The sequence below is a fragment of the Myotis myotis genome, unplaced genomic scaffold, assembly GCF_014108235.1.
Source record: "Myotis myotis isolate mMyoMyo1 unplaced genomic scaffold, mMyoMyo1.p scaffold_m19_p_3, whole genome shotgun sequence".
In the NCBI taxonomy this organism is placed as follows: Eukaryota; Metazoa; Chordata; class Mammalia; order Chiroptera; family Vespertilionidae; genus Myotis; species Myotis myotis.
In genome coordinates this window covers 156,561,989-156,578,340 of record NW_023416335.1, presented here as the reverse complement: position 1 = coordinate 156,578,340, position 16,352 = coordinate 156,561,989, and positions in this window count along the sequence as shown.

The following is a 16,352-nucleotide window of genomic DNA, read 5'->3' as shown; positions in this document are numbered from 1 at the left end:
GAGATGTTATGATCAAAACATTTAATGAATGAAAGTTGGAAATAATTCACTCAATGATCAATGCCTACCCCACTCTCTGTTCTTCTTTCCACATGTATGTGGAGACTATATGGTTCAGTTTTCTGGGGACAGTTTTTTAAAAATATGTTTTTATTGATTCTTTTTTCTTTCTTTTTTTTAAATTTTAAGTGAGAGAAGAAGGGAGAGGAATAGAGAGATAGAAACATTGATGAGAGAGAAACATTAATCGGCTGCCTCCTGCATGCACCCCACTGGGGATTGAGCCCACAACCAGGAGTCGACTGGTGACCTCTTGGTTCATGGGTTGTCGCTCAACTGCTGAGCCACACCAGCTGGGTGTTTTCTGGGGACAGTTTTGATTAGATTTTTTAATTTTTTAAAGAAAAGTTTATTGCCCTAGCCGGTTTTTCTCAGTGGATAGAGCATTGGCCTGTGGACTGAAGGGTCCTGGGTTCAGTTCTGGTCAAGGGCACATGTGTGGGTTGTGGGCTCAATCCCCAGTAGAGGATGTGCAGGAGGCAGCCGATCAATGATTCTCTCTCATCATTGATGTTTCTATCTCTCTCTCCCCCTTCCTTCCTCTCTGAAATCAATAAAAATATATTTAAAAAAGAGAATAGTTAATTGATTTTTAGAGAGAGAGGAAGGGAGAAGAGAGAAACATCCATGCGAGAGTGTAACATTGATCGGCTGCCTCCTGTGTGCCTCCCACTAGGGATCGAGTCTGCAACCTGGGCATGTGGCCTCACCAAGAATCAAACCGGCAACTCTTCCATGAATGGGATGATGCCCCACCATCCCAGTCACACTGCCAGGGCTTGCTTTATTTTTAGTAAAGGCCAGTACAGTAAATTCACAATGCAATTTAAATTTTATATATATATTTAATCCTCACCTGAGGATATGTTTTTTAGAGAGAGAGAGGAAGGGGGAGAGAGAGAGAGAAACATTGATGTGAGAGAGAAAAATTGATTAGTTGCCTCCTGTCTGAACCCCGACCGGGGATCAACCCACAACCTAGGTATGTGCCCTGACTGGAAATTGAACCCACAACCTTTTTGGTATATGGAATGATGCTCCAAGCAACTGAGCCACTTGGCCAGGGCTAATTTTTATATATTTATAAGATTTTTTCACATAATCATTCTTAAATATTTTGTTAAGTCCTGATCTGAGTTTTGAATTTAGAAAACATGGTCCTTTTATCTGTCCCTCTTTTTTTCTTTTTTAATCTGACCCTCTTAACTGGTAACTGCACCTTCTAGCTGTCTCAGCAAACATCTCTTGGCCTATGTCCATACTGAAAGACACTGTGTGTATAGGTGGTTAATTAAAGGTTCAAACATAATGAAGTTAGCAGGATTCTTTCTTTTGAGCTAAAATTTGATTAAATATAAATTATAAAGTGAAAACTCAAGCTTAATAACTTATTAAACATTAAAATATGGTTTGAAGATTCTTGGGAAGATGGTGGAATAGCAAGCAACAAATCTGTCTCCCCACCTAGATAAAATTATACTGACAGAATCTGTTTAATGTAAATATTTTGGACTTCTAGAGTCTATTGAAGGCTTGTAACTTCCAGGGGGAGGGTTGGGAGGTAAATTGAAGCTAATTTTGGCCATTTTCAGCTGTTAGCACAGTAGTAGTTACTCATCTGTCACTAGTGTGCCTTGTGGCAGGTAGCTATGCATGTTTTCCCAAAACAGCTTGTATACAGATTGTGGGAACCAGACAGGAGGGGTGGGGGCAAAAAGCCCCCTGTCCTCCATGTATTTGGGATCTGCTCTGATTGCTCATTGCTGCTGCTTTTCACAGAGGTTCAGACAGAGAGATGGTGGCATTGTTACCCTTCCTCCCATTTTTGCAAACTGCTTCTCATCTGTCTGAAATGACCTACAGTGTACTATTTAAAGGGCTGATGCCCTTTTTTTCCCCAATTAATTTTTCTCTTTTCCCCCTTTTGGGAACCATACATTAAAGACTAGAAAATTAAAAACAATGGCATATACAAGGGAAATTAGAAAGTCACTATGCATGCCTAGGGAAAGGTACAGGATCAGAAAAGACCCAAGAAGACCTTATGTTTATACTTTTAGGCAGATCCTTGGTATAGGGACAACAGCAACAACAGAAATCTCCAAAAAAACAAAAACAACAACAAATAACGAATGAACAACCCCCTTCCCCCCCCCCCCCCCGCCCCCAACCCCAAAACAACAGCAAACCCTGGGGAAGAGGGAGAATCTGATTTTCAGAGTTACCTTATTAGATTCAGATGTTAAGTGTTCAGTCTTTCACATTGAGTATGATGCTTGGTGTGGGTTTTCCATATATGGTTTTTATTATGTTGAGGTAGTTTACTTCTATTCCTAGTTTGTTGAGTGCTTTTATCAAGAAAGGATGTTGAATTTTGTCAGACGCTTTTTCTGCGTCAATTGAGATGATCATATGGCCTTTTCCTTCATTGCCAATGTGGTGTATTACATTGATCAATTTTCAGATGTTGAACCATCCTTGCACTCCAGGAATAAATTCCACTTGGTCATGGTGTGCAATTCTTTTAATATGCTGCTGAATTTGGTTTGCTAGTATTTTTTGAGGATTTTTTAAACAATGTTCATGAGAGATATCGGTCTGCAATTTTCTTTTCTTGTAGTACCTTTGTCTGGCTTTTGTATCAGAATAATTCTGGCCTCATAGAATGAGTTGGGGAGTGTATCGCCTCTTCAGTTTTTTCAATAAGTTTGAGAAGGGTTGGTATTATTCTTTAAATGTTTGGTAGAATTCACTAATGAAGCTAGGAATTTCCTTTGTCACATTTCTGGTTGCTGATCAAATCATCTTACTAATGATAGGTTAACCATATTTGTAATTCCTTATGGTTTGGTGTTGGTAGGTTTTGTGTTTCTAGGAACTTGTCCATTTCATCTATGTGATCCAATTGTGGACATATAGTTATTCACAGTACTCTCCTTTGATCCTTTTTATTTTTGTTGGATCAGTAGTAATGTTCCCACTTTCATTTCTAATTTTAATGATTTGAGGTCTCTCTCTTTTTTTTAGTCCATCTAGCTAAAGGTTTGTCCAGTTTGTTGATTTGTTCACAGAACCAATTTTTTGTTTCATTGATTTTCTATATTGTTTTTAAGTTCTGTTTTATTGGTTTCTGCTCTAATTTTTATTATTTATTTATTTCTGCTAGCTTTCAGTTTAATTTGCTCTTCTTTTTCTAGTTCCTTAAGTTGTAGAGTTCAGTTGCTGATTTGAGATCTTTCTTGTTTTTTAACATAAACATTTATAGCTATAAATTTCCCCCTTAGCACTGCTTTTGCTATGTTCCAGAAGTTTTGATATGTTATATTTTTGTTTTTATCCATCTCTAAGTATTTTCTAATTTTCCTTGTGATTTATTCTTTGCCCTGTTTGTTGCTTAAAATTGTGAATTTTTCAATTTTCCTTCTGCTATTGATTTCTAACTTCATTCCTTTGTGATCAGAGATGTATGATATCTATCTTCTTAAATATGTTGAGGCTTAATTTGTGGCCTACCTTGGAAATTGCTCCATGTGCACTTGAGAAGAATGAGTATGCTTTTGTTGTCTAGAATGTTCTGCATATGTCTGTGAGATCTCATTGTGTCTTATGTTGTTCAAGTTCTCTATATCCTTAGTTATCTTCTGTCTGCTTGCTCTATTCATTATTGAGAGTGGGATAGTAAATCCTCTAACAATAGTTGTAGAACTTCTATTTCTCCCTTCGACTTTGTCAAATTTTTGCTTCACATGTTTTGATGATCTATTAGTGTGTAAATGTTTATAATTGTTGTATCTTCATGCTCTATTGAATTTTTATTAATATATAATGTTCTTCTTTGTCTCTTGTAATCTTTTTTTTAATTTAAAGTCTATTTTTTGTCTAATGCTAGTATAGATATCCTTGCTCTCTTTTGATTACTTATTTGCATTCTTTCACTTTTTCAGAAAATGTTTTTATTGATTTTAGAGTGAGAGGAAGGGAGAGGGAGAGAGAGAAAAACATCAAAGTGAGAGAGAAACATCTATCGGTTGTGTATCCCAACCTGGGGTTGAACCCCGGGTATGTGTCCTGATTGGGAATCAAAATGCCAATCCCTCAGTGCATGGGGTGATGCTCAACCAACTGAGCTACATGGACAGGGCATCCTTTCATATTTAATCTATTTATGTTTCCATCTTACAAAGATGCCAAGACCATCCAATGAGAAAAAAACCCTCTAAGATGAGAAAACTGGATATCCACATGCAAACTAATGAAGTTGGACCTTTATCTAACACCATATACAAAAATTAACTCGAAGTGGGTCAAACTGCATCAAAGACACAGAGAGTGAGAAGCATAAGATGTTTTTAATTGATAAGTTAGTCTTTGTTTAAATTAGACTCCTATTCATTGAAAAGTATTAAGAAAATGAATAGGCAAACTATGGACTGGAAAAATACGTATATTTATCTGAGAAAGACCTCTTATGTGAAAATATAAAAACTTTGTGTACCTCAAAAAGACAACCCAGTTAAAAAAATAGCAAAACACTTGAACACACTTTACAAAGAATGAGACATAATTGAACAATGATACAAAGAACACATGAAAAATGTTTAATATCATTAGTCATCAAAGAAATGAAAATTAAAACCACAATGAGAAACCACTACACACCCACTAGAAAAGCAAAATATTTAATAGACTGCTGAAAAAATTTATTAGGTGTGAAGCAAACAGAGCTTTCATATATTACTGGTAAGAATGTAAAATAGCAGAATCACTTTGGAAAAAGGTTTGACAGTTGCTTGTAAAGTTAAACATACACCTACACTTTGACTCTGCTATTCAAAGCTAGGTATTTCACTTAAGAGAAATGAAACATACACAAAAAGACTTGTACAAGAATGTTCATAAGAGCTTTATTCATAAAAACCCAAAACTGAAAACAACCAAATGTCTACCAGTCCTATATAATAAAGGGAATATACTAATTGGTCCTAATGGTGTCCAAGTCATGACCAGTCGAAGGTGTGCGTGCACAAGAGCTGGGGGCAGGGATGGGGGCGGGGACTTGTGCCTCCAGGATGTGAGGCTGCCACCGTGGACGTGGATGGCCCCCCAGGGAAGTGTGCGTAGGCCCACGGTGTCGCCAGGCCCGGAGGGGTCATCAGGCTGGGGGCGGGGCCTTGGCGGAGAGCTCTCAGCACTCCTGCGCTGGGGTCTGAAGGCATGGAGAGGAAGGGAGAGCACATAGGCAGTTAGGGGGATCATGCCAGGAGGGGAGAGCAGATAGGCAGTTAGGGGGATCATGCCAGGAGGGGAGAGCAGATAGGCAGTTAGGGGGATCAGACAAGGAGGGGAGAGCAGTTAGGGCCATCAGGCCAGCAAGGGAGCAGTTAAGGGCATCAGGCAGGCAGGCAGGCAGGTGAGTGCTTAGGAGCCAGTGGTTCTGGATTTCGAGAGGGATCCCAGATTGGGGAGGATGCAGGCCAGGCTGAGGGATCCCCCCACTCCTCCCCACCCCCTGTGAACAAATTTCATGCACCGGGCCACGAGTAGAAGAATGAATAAACAAACTGTAATATATTCCATGGAATACTTCTCAGTAATAAAAAGGAATGAATTATTGATACAATAAGATGAATGAAGCTCACAGACATTATGCTAATGAAAAGGAGCTTAAGATACAAAAGAGTACTTACTTGATGGTTCATGTCTATGAAATTATAGAACAGGCAAAACTATTCTCTGTTGGGAAAAAACAAACGGAATAGTGGTTGCCTGGAGGGTGGGGGAGTGGACAAAAAATTGACTGGAATGAACGAGAAGGAAGTTTTTGGGGTGATGGAAGTGTTTTATATCTTATTTGTGATGTAGGTTACACAGATGTATCCATTCATTGTCAAAGTTATACAGTTAATATTTGGGCACCTCAATATATGTAAAATTTATCTTAAAAAATAACTGAGCCTGGCTGATGTGGCTGAGTGGTTGAGCATTGACCTGTGCAACAGGTGGCCACTGGTTCAATTCCTGCTCAGGGCACATGCCCGGGTTGTGGACTTAATCCCCAGCAGAGGGCATGCAGGAGGCAGCCGATTGATGTTGATGTTTCTCTCTCATCCATGTTTCTATCTCTCTCTTCCCTTCTCTCTAAAAAAAAAAAAAAAATAATATTAGAACAAATAACTGAATGGCAGGTGGAGAGTAGGTGGAGGTATAGATTAAACAAGGTGGCACAATATTGATAATTGTCAAACCTGAGTGATGGGTACAAGGATATTCATTACACTATTCTGTGTACTTTGTACGTATTTGAAATTTTCCACAATTAAGTTTATTTTTTTTTTAAGACTGGGGGAAATGAGTTAAAGAATAATATGCACTAAATTTTACATTCAATAATGCTTTTAAAATTTTTAATTAATTACTTTTTTTGTTAATCCTCACCCAAGGATATTTTGCCATTGATTTATTTTATTTTATTTTATTTTATTTATTTATTTTTTTAAAATATATTTTATTGATTTTTTACAGAGAGGAAGGGAGAGAGATAGAGAGTTAGAAACATCGATGAGAGAGAAACATCGATCAGCTGACTCCTGCACATCTCCTACTAGGGATGTGCCCACAACCCAGGTACATGCCCTTGACCGGAATCGAACCTGGGACCTTTCAGTCCGCAGGCCGACGCTCTATCCACTGAGCCAAACCGGTTTCGGCCATTGATTTATTTTTTATTTTTTATAGAGAGTGAAAGGGAAGGAGGGAGGGAGGGAGGGAGGGGGGGGAGAGAGAGAGAGAGAGAGAGAGAGAGAGAGAGAGAGAGAGAGAGAAACAGTGATGTGAGAGAGACACATCGATTGGTTGCCTCCTCCACGTGCCCCAACCAGGGTCAGGGAGGGAGTCTGCAACTGAGGTACATGCCCTTGGCCAGAATTGAACCCAGGACCCTTCAGTCCATGAGCCAATGCTCTATCCACTGAGCCAAACCAGCTAGGGCTGCAATAATTTTTTTTTTTTTAAAACAAAAATCACATGAACAACAGCATAACCACAGTCTTTGCTAGGCAGAAAACTGAGTGCTAAACAATTAGAAAATCATTATTTTGTTCATTTCTGCCCTTGGAAGAGAGAAGGAAGGGCAGACAGAAGAATGAAACCCGATAATCTTGGTCTGCAGCAGACAGACAATGTTACTTCAACTATTCAACTTCCCCTTCTCAAGGGGATAGAGATATCCAGCCAAGATATTACCAAACCTAGTTATTTGTTAATTAAACTCACTTCAGAGCAATGCCCTGAGTGTATAATTAATTAAATGTTAATTTATGTTGATAATATTGCATTTGAATTTTTAAACTTTTTTTCCCCCTGAATTTAAAATATTCAAGAAGCAAGAGCCAGGCATTCTGCTGCTAATTTGCATATTTTCACATTATTGTCTTTCTTCTTTATCTTCCCTGCTGATTTCTACTTCTGACTTTTACAATGCATGTGTTAAATTCCCAAGAGCAGAATTTGGTTCTATAGAAATTACCCAGTAGAATATCTGGGAGTTTATAAGGACAATATTGTTCATTTGACAGGTACCAATGCTAAGTTAAAAGGAAAAAGTTAATCACGTGACATCCTAAGTGTAAGTGACAGCTTCTCTTGAGTGTTAACTGCATTCCTATCACCTCACATCCAAGGTGGTGAAATGAGAGGGGGGAAAAAATCAAATGGGGTTAAGGAAACTCTCCTAACATAATGCTTCTTTTTCTGAAAACTAAGAAGTCCCAGAGTTCCAGAGCAAAGGCCAAAGCTGTATGCACCCTTCAGGTCTGTAGGGTCAAAGCCAGACATGTCTGGAGGGGGCCAGTCAGGCCACTGGAGTGGCTGCTTATTAGTAGGAGGCCCTGAGGAGCCTCTGAGAGTCAGGTGGGGGCCTCAGGGCTCATTGAGGAACCACAGCTCCCCTCATTCTCCCAACCACAGCAGCAGGAGGCGGATCAATCTGTGGGAAAATAGACATTGCATTCATTCAACAAATTATATATATATATTCGCCTATCTAATAATAGACAAACATGGTAATTAACCATACCTCTGCTACACTTCTCATTGGCTAATCAGCAGGATATGCAAATTAACTGCCAACAAAGATGGCAGCCAGCAGCCACGCAGCTGAAGTGAACATGAGGCTTGCTTGTTCCAGTGATGGAGGAAGCCAAGGTTCCCTGCCTGCCGCAGCCCAGCTTTGAGCTCCAGAAGCAACAATGTTTCAATTATAGAAGCTAAACAAACCCCAGATACCTGCTTTCAGCCAGCCGCGGCCTCAGAGCTGGAGCGGGCTCTCAGCTCCAGTGACAGCTATAGAAGGTAAATAAATCCCAGAATAAAAAGAAAAAGAAAAAGAAAAAGAGAGGCTGGGAGCTTCAGTCCTGGCCAGCCTGAAAACGGCCCTCAGCCCCTCACCCAGACTGACCAGGCACTCCAGTGGGGACCCCCACCCTGAAGGGGGTGTGACCAGCTGCAAACAGCCATCATCCCCTCATCCAGGCTGGCCAGGCACCCAAGCGGGACCCCCACCCTGATCCGGGACACCCTTCAGGGCAAACCAACCAGCCCCCACCCGTGCACCAGGCCTCTATCCTATATAGTAAAAGGGTAATATGCAAACTGATCCTAACAGCAGAAAGACTGGGAATGACTGGTCACTATGACACACACTGGCCACCAGGGGGCAGACGCTCAATGCAGGAGCTGCCCTCTGGTGGCCAGTGCGCTCTCACAGAGGGGAGCTTTGCTCAGCCACAAGCCAGGCTGATGGCTGCCAGTACAGCGGTGGTGGTGGGAGCCTGACCCAGAATTGAACCCTGACCTCCTGGCATGTACCCTGACCCAGAATCGAACCCTGACCTCCTGGTTCATGGGTTGTCGCTCAACTGCTAAGCCACATCAGCTAGGCTCAACAAATATTTATCAAGCACTCACTGTCCATTATGTACTGATGTAGGCACTGGGATACTGAAGTGACCAACATGGATTGCTTCTTCGTCATTGTGGGAACAGCTACACCAAAGAGGAAGAGGTATAGGGTGATTTGAGAAAGTGACAACCTAGAGAAAGTGACATTTAAACTGAGACCTGAAGTATGAAGAGGAGGTAGCAAGTCAAGGGGGTAGGGAAGGAGACTTCCAGACTAAGAGGCAACCCTTTGTGTGAAGGCCCAAGGATGGGGCAGGGGCAGTGGAAGGGCTATGGAAAGGGATAATGTTGAACAAACTACCTACTTCACAAGGAAACTTATACCCAGTTCCCAGGGAGAGGACAAGCTATGTGACCTGTTTCAATTCAAAAAGGTAAACAGTGGGAAAGAATGAAATATTCTGTAAATGGTTTTGGGAAAACTGGACATCTGGAAAAAATTAAGTTAAATTCCTAACTCATTCCTATCTATCTATCTATCTATCTATCTATCTATCTATCTATCTATCATCTATCTATCTATCTATCTATCTATCTATCTAGGAATATGCTAATTAGCCGAGCATCACGACTGCTCAGGAGGAGCTGTGTGCAGATGGGTGGGAGGGGACTGCATGCCACCCCCACCCCAGCGGCCGCGGGGAGGCTGGGGCTGGGGGCAGGCCAGAGTGGAGACACAACACATGGAGAGGCTGGGGCTGGGGGCAGGCTGGAGCAGAGACACAACACACAGGACTGCCTGCCCCTACCTCAGCGGACACAACGCAGGGGCCGGGGGCATGCTCTGAGAGGCCACTGCACGGCTCGGAGCATGCCCCCACCCCAGCAGACACAATGCGGTGGCTGGTGCTACACAGGTCAGACGTGGGTTCTGGCCCCACGCAGGGTGCCTCCTCATGCGATTTCAATTGCGTGCTGGGCCTCTAGTATATATATACATAAAAGCCTAAGTGACCAAATGAATGAACGACCGAACAACTGGTCGACCAGTCATTATGATGTGTACTGACCACCAAGGGGCAGACACTCAATGCAGGAGGTGCCCTCTGGTGGTCAGTGTGCTCCCACAGCAGGAGTGCCACTCAGCTTGACCGACCTGTCCTGGTGGCCCACTAGCCTGGCAACAGCCACTCACCCCCTCAGTAGTCTTGCAGGTCCAATCTCTGGAGAATGGGCCAGGCACTGATGGACCGGTGCCGCCGGCACGATCTCAACAGTGTCACCGGCCTCCTGGAAGTCGGCCTTGGGCACTGTGGCCCCTTCCTCCCTACATGTTCTGCAAGAAAGAAACAATATAAAAGTTGACGCCCGGTGGCTCCTGACAACTGGTGCAAACACCAGTGGGATGGATACAAATCCTGGGCAGCAAGGGTGTCCCACCACCAGCCTGGAGGGCAGATCGTGTCCTGGCACCTCCCCTATCTCCCTTGGATGGGCGCCAGATGCAGGGCTCACAGCTTGCGCCCAGTCAGTCCTGATTGGGAGAGGCTTGTGCTGCTCCAGCGGTGCTCACCAGCCGTGAGCCCTGCGTCTGGTGCTGGTTGGTCAGCTGAGCAGTGCTTCCATTGTGGGAGTGCACCGACCACCAGGGGGCAGCTCCTGTGTTGAGCGTCTGCCTCTGGTGGTCAGTGTGCATCATAGCGACCGTTGACCGGTTGTTCCGTCATTTGGTGGTTTGGTCGCTTAGGCTTTTATATATATAGACTAGAGACCCGGTGCATGAGTTTGTATATGGGTGGGGTCCCTTGGCCTGGCCAGCGATTAGGGCTGATCTGTGGGGTGACCGGGGAGGGGGGGCTCCTGCTGGCACCTGCCTTGGCTGGCCTGGGGTCTGCGGGCTGGGGGCAGCTCTTGTGTTGAGCATATGCCCCTTGGTGGTCAGTGTACGTTATAGTGAGCAGTTGAGTGGCCTTAGCATATCATTTGCATTTTACGCTTTGATTGGTTGAAAGAATGACTGGATGACCAGACACTTAGCATATTAGGCTTTTATTATATAGGACTAGAGGCCGGCTGCACAAAATTCGTGCATGGGGAAGCCCAGCCTGCACCCTCTCCAATCCGGGACCCCTTGGGGATGTCCAACCCAGGGGTCAGGTCTAAACCAGCAGTTGGACATCCCTCTCACGATCTGGGACCGCTGGCTCCTAACTGTGCCCCCTGCTGGCCTGGTCGCCCCTAACTGCCCCCTCCCCCCGCTGGCCTGGTCGCCCCCAACTGCACCCCTCTGCCGGCCTGGTCACCCCCAACTGCCCCCCACCGCTGGCCTGGTTGCCCCTAACTGCCCCCCCCCCCACCTTGGTTGCCCCTTACTGCCCCCCCTGCCACCTGGTTGCCCCCAACTGCAACCCCCTGCAGGCCTGGTCACCCCTAACTGGCCCCCCCCCCCCGCCGGCCTGGTCGCCCCCAACTGCCCTGACCCTTGCCACCTTGGTTGCCCCCAACTGCCCCCCCTCCCCCCCCGTTGGCCTGGTCACCTCATGCAGCTTGCTGTTCAGTCGTTTGGTCGTCCCTCACTAACCCCCCTGCTGACCTTGTTGCTCCACTCAGCCTGCTGTTCAGTCGTCCGTCCAGTTGTTTCGATCGTGATGGCCCCTGGCTTTTTATATATTAGGATAGATTGTTATCTAGGTATCACTGTCCAATAGAACTTTCTGTGATGTTCTTTATCTGAACTATCCACTAGATATATTAGACATATGTGGTTTTTGAATATTGAAATGTGGCTAGTGCGAGGAATGGAGTTTCTTTTTCAATTTAAATTCTTTACTGTTTAAAGTATTACATAAGTCTCCTTTCCCCCCCACTGACCTCTCCCCAGCTGTCCCCACTCCCCAGCACATGCCTTCACCCCCCTACTGTCTGTGTCCATGGTTTATGCTTATATGCATGCACACAAGTCCTTTGGTTGAACTCTTACCCCACCTCCTGCTTTCCCTCTGAGGTTGAACAGTTTGTTCAATGTTTCTATATCTCTGGATCTATTTTTGTTCATCAGTTTATGTTGTTCATTATATTCCATAAATGAGTGAGATCATATGATATTTATCTTTCTCCGACTGGTTTGTTTCATTTAGCATAATACTCTCCAGGTCTATCCATGCTGTTGCAAATGGTAAGAGTTCCTTCTTTTTTTTACAGTAGCATAGTATTCCATTCTGTAGATGTACTACAGTTTTTTAATCCACTCATCTGCTGATGGACACTTTGGCTGTTTCCAGATCTTAGCTATTATAAATTGTGCTGCTATGAACATAGGGGTGCATATGTTCTTTCTGATTGGTGTTTCTAGTTTCTTGGGATATATTCCTGGAAGTGGGATCACTGGGTCAAATGGAAGTTCCATTGTTAATTTTTTGAGGAAACTCTATACTGTTTTCCACAGTGGCTGCACCAGTCTGCATTCCCACCAGCAGTGTGAGAGTATTCCTTTTTCTCCAAATCCTCGCTAGCACTTGTCTGACAGGTGTGAGATGGTACCTCATTGTTGTTTTGATTTGCATCTCTCGGATGATTAGTGACATTGAGCATGTTTTCATATGTCTCTTGGCTTTCTGAATGTCCTCTTTTGAAAGGTGTCTATGTAGGTCCTTTGCCCATTTTTTTTTATTTTTTTTTTATTGCTTAAAGTATTACAAAGGGTATTACATATGTGTCCATTTTATCCCCCCGCCCTAGACAGTCCCCTAGCCTCCCCTATCCCCCAATGTCTAATGTCCACTGGTTATGCTTATATGCATGCATACAAGTCCTTTAGTTGATCTCTTACCCCCCTACCTCCTGCCCCCCAACCCTCCCAGGCCTTCCTGCTGCAGTTTGACAATCTGTTTGAGGCAGCTCTGCCTCTGTATCTATTATTGTTCAAAAGTTTATAATGGTCTCTATTATCCATGAATGAGTGAGATCATGTGGTATTTTTCCTTCATTGACTGGCTTATTTCACTTAGCATAATGCTCTCCAGTTCCATCCATGACGTTGCAAATGGCAAGAGTTCCTTCCTTTTTAGAGCAGCATAGTATTCCATCGTGTAGATGTACCACAGTTTTCTAATCCATTCATCTACTGATGGGCACTTAGGCTGTTTCCAGATCTTAGCTATGGTGAATTGTGCTGCTATGAACATAGGGGTGCATATATCCTTTCTGATTGGTGTTTCTGGTTTCTTGGGATATATTCCTAGAAGTGGGATCACAGGGTCAAATGGGAGTTCCATTTTCAGTTTTTTAAGGAAACTCCATGCTGTCTTCCATAGTGGCTGCACCAGTCTGCATTCCCACCAGCAGTGCACAAGTGTTCCTTTTTCTCCACATCCTCTCCAGCACTTGTCGTTTGTTGATTTGTTGATGATAGCCAGTCTGACAGGTGTGAGATGGTACCTCATGGTTGTTTTGATTTGCATCTCTCGGATGATTAGTGACTTTGAGCATGTTTTCATATGTCTCTTGGCTTTCTGAATGTCCTCTTTTGAAAGGTGTCTATTTAGGTCCTTTGCCCATTTTTTGATTGGATTGTTTATCTTCCTTTTGTTAAGTTGTATGAGTTCCCTATAAATTTTGGAGATTAGGCCCTTATCAGATATGACCTTGGCAAATATGTTTTCCCACACAGTGGGTTTTCTCGTTGTTTTGTTGATGGTTTCTTTTGCTGTGCAGAAGCTTTTTATTTTGATGTAGTCCCATTTGTTCATTTTCTCTTTAGTTTCAAGTGCCCTAGGAGCTGTATCAGTGAAGAAATTGCTTCGGCATATGTCTGAGATTTTGTTGCCTTTGGATTCTTCTAAAATTTTTATGGTTTCCTGTCGTACATTTAAGTCCTTTATCCATTTTGAGTTTATTTTTGTGTATGGTGTAAGTTGGTGGTCTAGTTTCATTTTATTGCATATATCTGTCCAATTTTCCCAACACCATTTATTGAAGAGACTATCTTGGCTCCATTGTATGTTCTTGCCTCCTTTGTCAAATATTAATTGCGCATATTGGTTCGGGCCGATTTCTGGGCTCTCTATTCTATTCCATTGATCTATATGCCTATTCTTGTGCCAGTACCAGGCAGTTTTGAGAACAGTGGCTTTGTAATACAACTTGATATCCGGTATTGAGATCCCACCTACTTTGGTCTTTTTCAGGATTGCTGCAGCTATTCGGGGTCTTTTTTTATTCCAGATGAATTTTTGGAGAGTTCGTTCTAGATCTCTGAAGTATGCCGTTGGTATTTTAATGGGAAGTGCGTTGAATTTATAGATTGCTTTGGGTAGTATGGACATTTTAATGATGTTGATTCTACCAATCCATGAACACGGTATGTTCTTCCATCTGTTTATGTCTTCCTCTATATCTTTTTTCAACGTCCTGTAGTTTTCTGAGTAGAGGTCTTTTACCTCTTTAGTTAAGTTTATTCCTAGGTAGCTTAATTTTTTTGGTGCGATGGTAAATGGGATTGTTTTTATAATCTCTCTTTCTGAAAGTTCACTATTGGTGTATAGAAATGCCTCGGATTTCTTGGGGTTAATTTTGTATCCTGCTACATTGCCAAATTCATGTATTAAGTCCAGTAGCTTTTTGATGGAGTCTCTAGGGTTTTGTATGTATAATATCATGTCGTCTGCAAATAAGGACAGTTTTACTTCCTCTTTTCCAATTTGGATGCCTTTTATTTCTTCTTCTTGCCGAATTGCAATGGCTAAAAATTCCAGTACTATGTTGAACAGGAGTGGTGAGAGGGGGCATCCCTGTCTTGTTCCTGTTCTTAGGGGAAATGGTGTTAGTTTTTGTCCATTGAGTATGATGTTGGCTGTGGGCCTGTCATATATGGCTTTTATTATGTTGAGGTATGATCCTTCTACTCCCACCTTGCTGAGAGCTTTTATCAAAAATGGGTGTTGAATTTTGTCAAACGCTTTTTCTGCATCAATTGATATGACCATGTGGTTTTTTTCTTTCAATTTGTTTATGTGATGTATCACGTTTATTGATTTGCGGATATTGTACCATCCTTGCATCCCTGGGATAAATCCTACTTGGTCATGGTGTATGATCTTTCTGATGTACTGCTGGATCCGATTTGCTAAGATTTTGTTAAGGATTTTGGCATCTATGTTCATGAGGGATATTGGCCTGTAATTCTCTTTCATTGTGTTGTCTTTACCTGGTTTTGGTATTAGGGTGATGCTGGCTTCATAGAATGAGCTTGGAAGTGTTCCTTCCTCTTGAATTTTTTGTAGTAGTCTGAGGAGGATAGGTTTTAGTTCTTCCTTGAATGTTTGGTAAAACTCCCCTGTGAAGCCGTCTGGTCCTGGGCTTTTGTTTGCTGGAAGCTTTTTGATGACTGCTTCAATTTCTTCCATAGTTATTGGCCTGTTGAGATTATTAGATTCTTCTGATTGAGTTTTGGAATGTTGTATTTTTCTAGGAATTTGTCCATTTCCTCCAGGTTGTCTAGTTTGTTGGAGTAGAGCTGTCCAAAGTATTTTTTAACAATCATTTGTATTTCTGTGGGGTCTGTTGTTATTTCGCCTCTATCGTTTCTGATTTTATTTGGGTCCTCTCTCTTTGCTTCTTGGTGAGTCTGGCTAGAGGTTTGTCAATCTTGTTTATCCTTTCAAAGAACCAGCTCTTGGTTTCATTGATTTTCTGTATTGTTTTTTTGGTCTCTATGTCATTTATTTCTGCTCTAATCTTTATTATCTCCTTCCTTCTGCTCACTCTGGGGTTTTCTTGTTGCTCTCTTTCTAATTCTTTGAGTTGTAGAGTTAGATGATTTACTACCATTTTTTCTTGTTTTTTGAGATAGGCCTGTAGAGCTATAAACTTCCCTCTCAGGACTGCTTTCAGTGTGTCCCATAGGTTTTGGATTGTTGTGTTTTCATTGTCATTAGTTTCCAGGATGTTTCGAATGTCTTCTTTGATTTCATTGGTAACCCAATCAATATTTAATAGCATGCTATTCAGCTTCCAGGTGTTTGAGTATTTTGGGTTGTTTTTATTGTAGTTTATTTCTAATATTATGCCATCGTGGTCTGCGAAGACGCTTTTTATGATTTCAATTTTCTTGAATTTGGGGATACTTTGCTTGTGACCCAATATATGGTCTATTTTTGAATATGTCCCATGAGCACTTGAGAAGAACGTATATCCCCTGGCTTTGGGGTGAAGTGTTCTGAAGATGTCTATTAAGTCCATCTGATCTAGTGAGTCATTTAGGATTGCTGTATCTTTGCTGATTGTTTGTCTATAGGACTTATCCAGTGCTGTTAGTGGTGTATTAAAGTCCCCTACTATGATTGTATTGTTGTCGATCTCTCCTTTGATATCTTCCAGGAGTTTTTTTATGAATT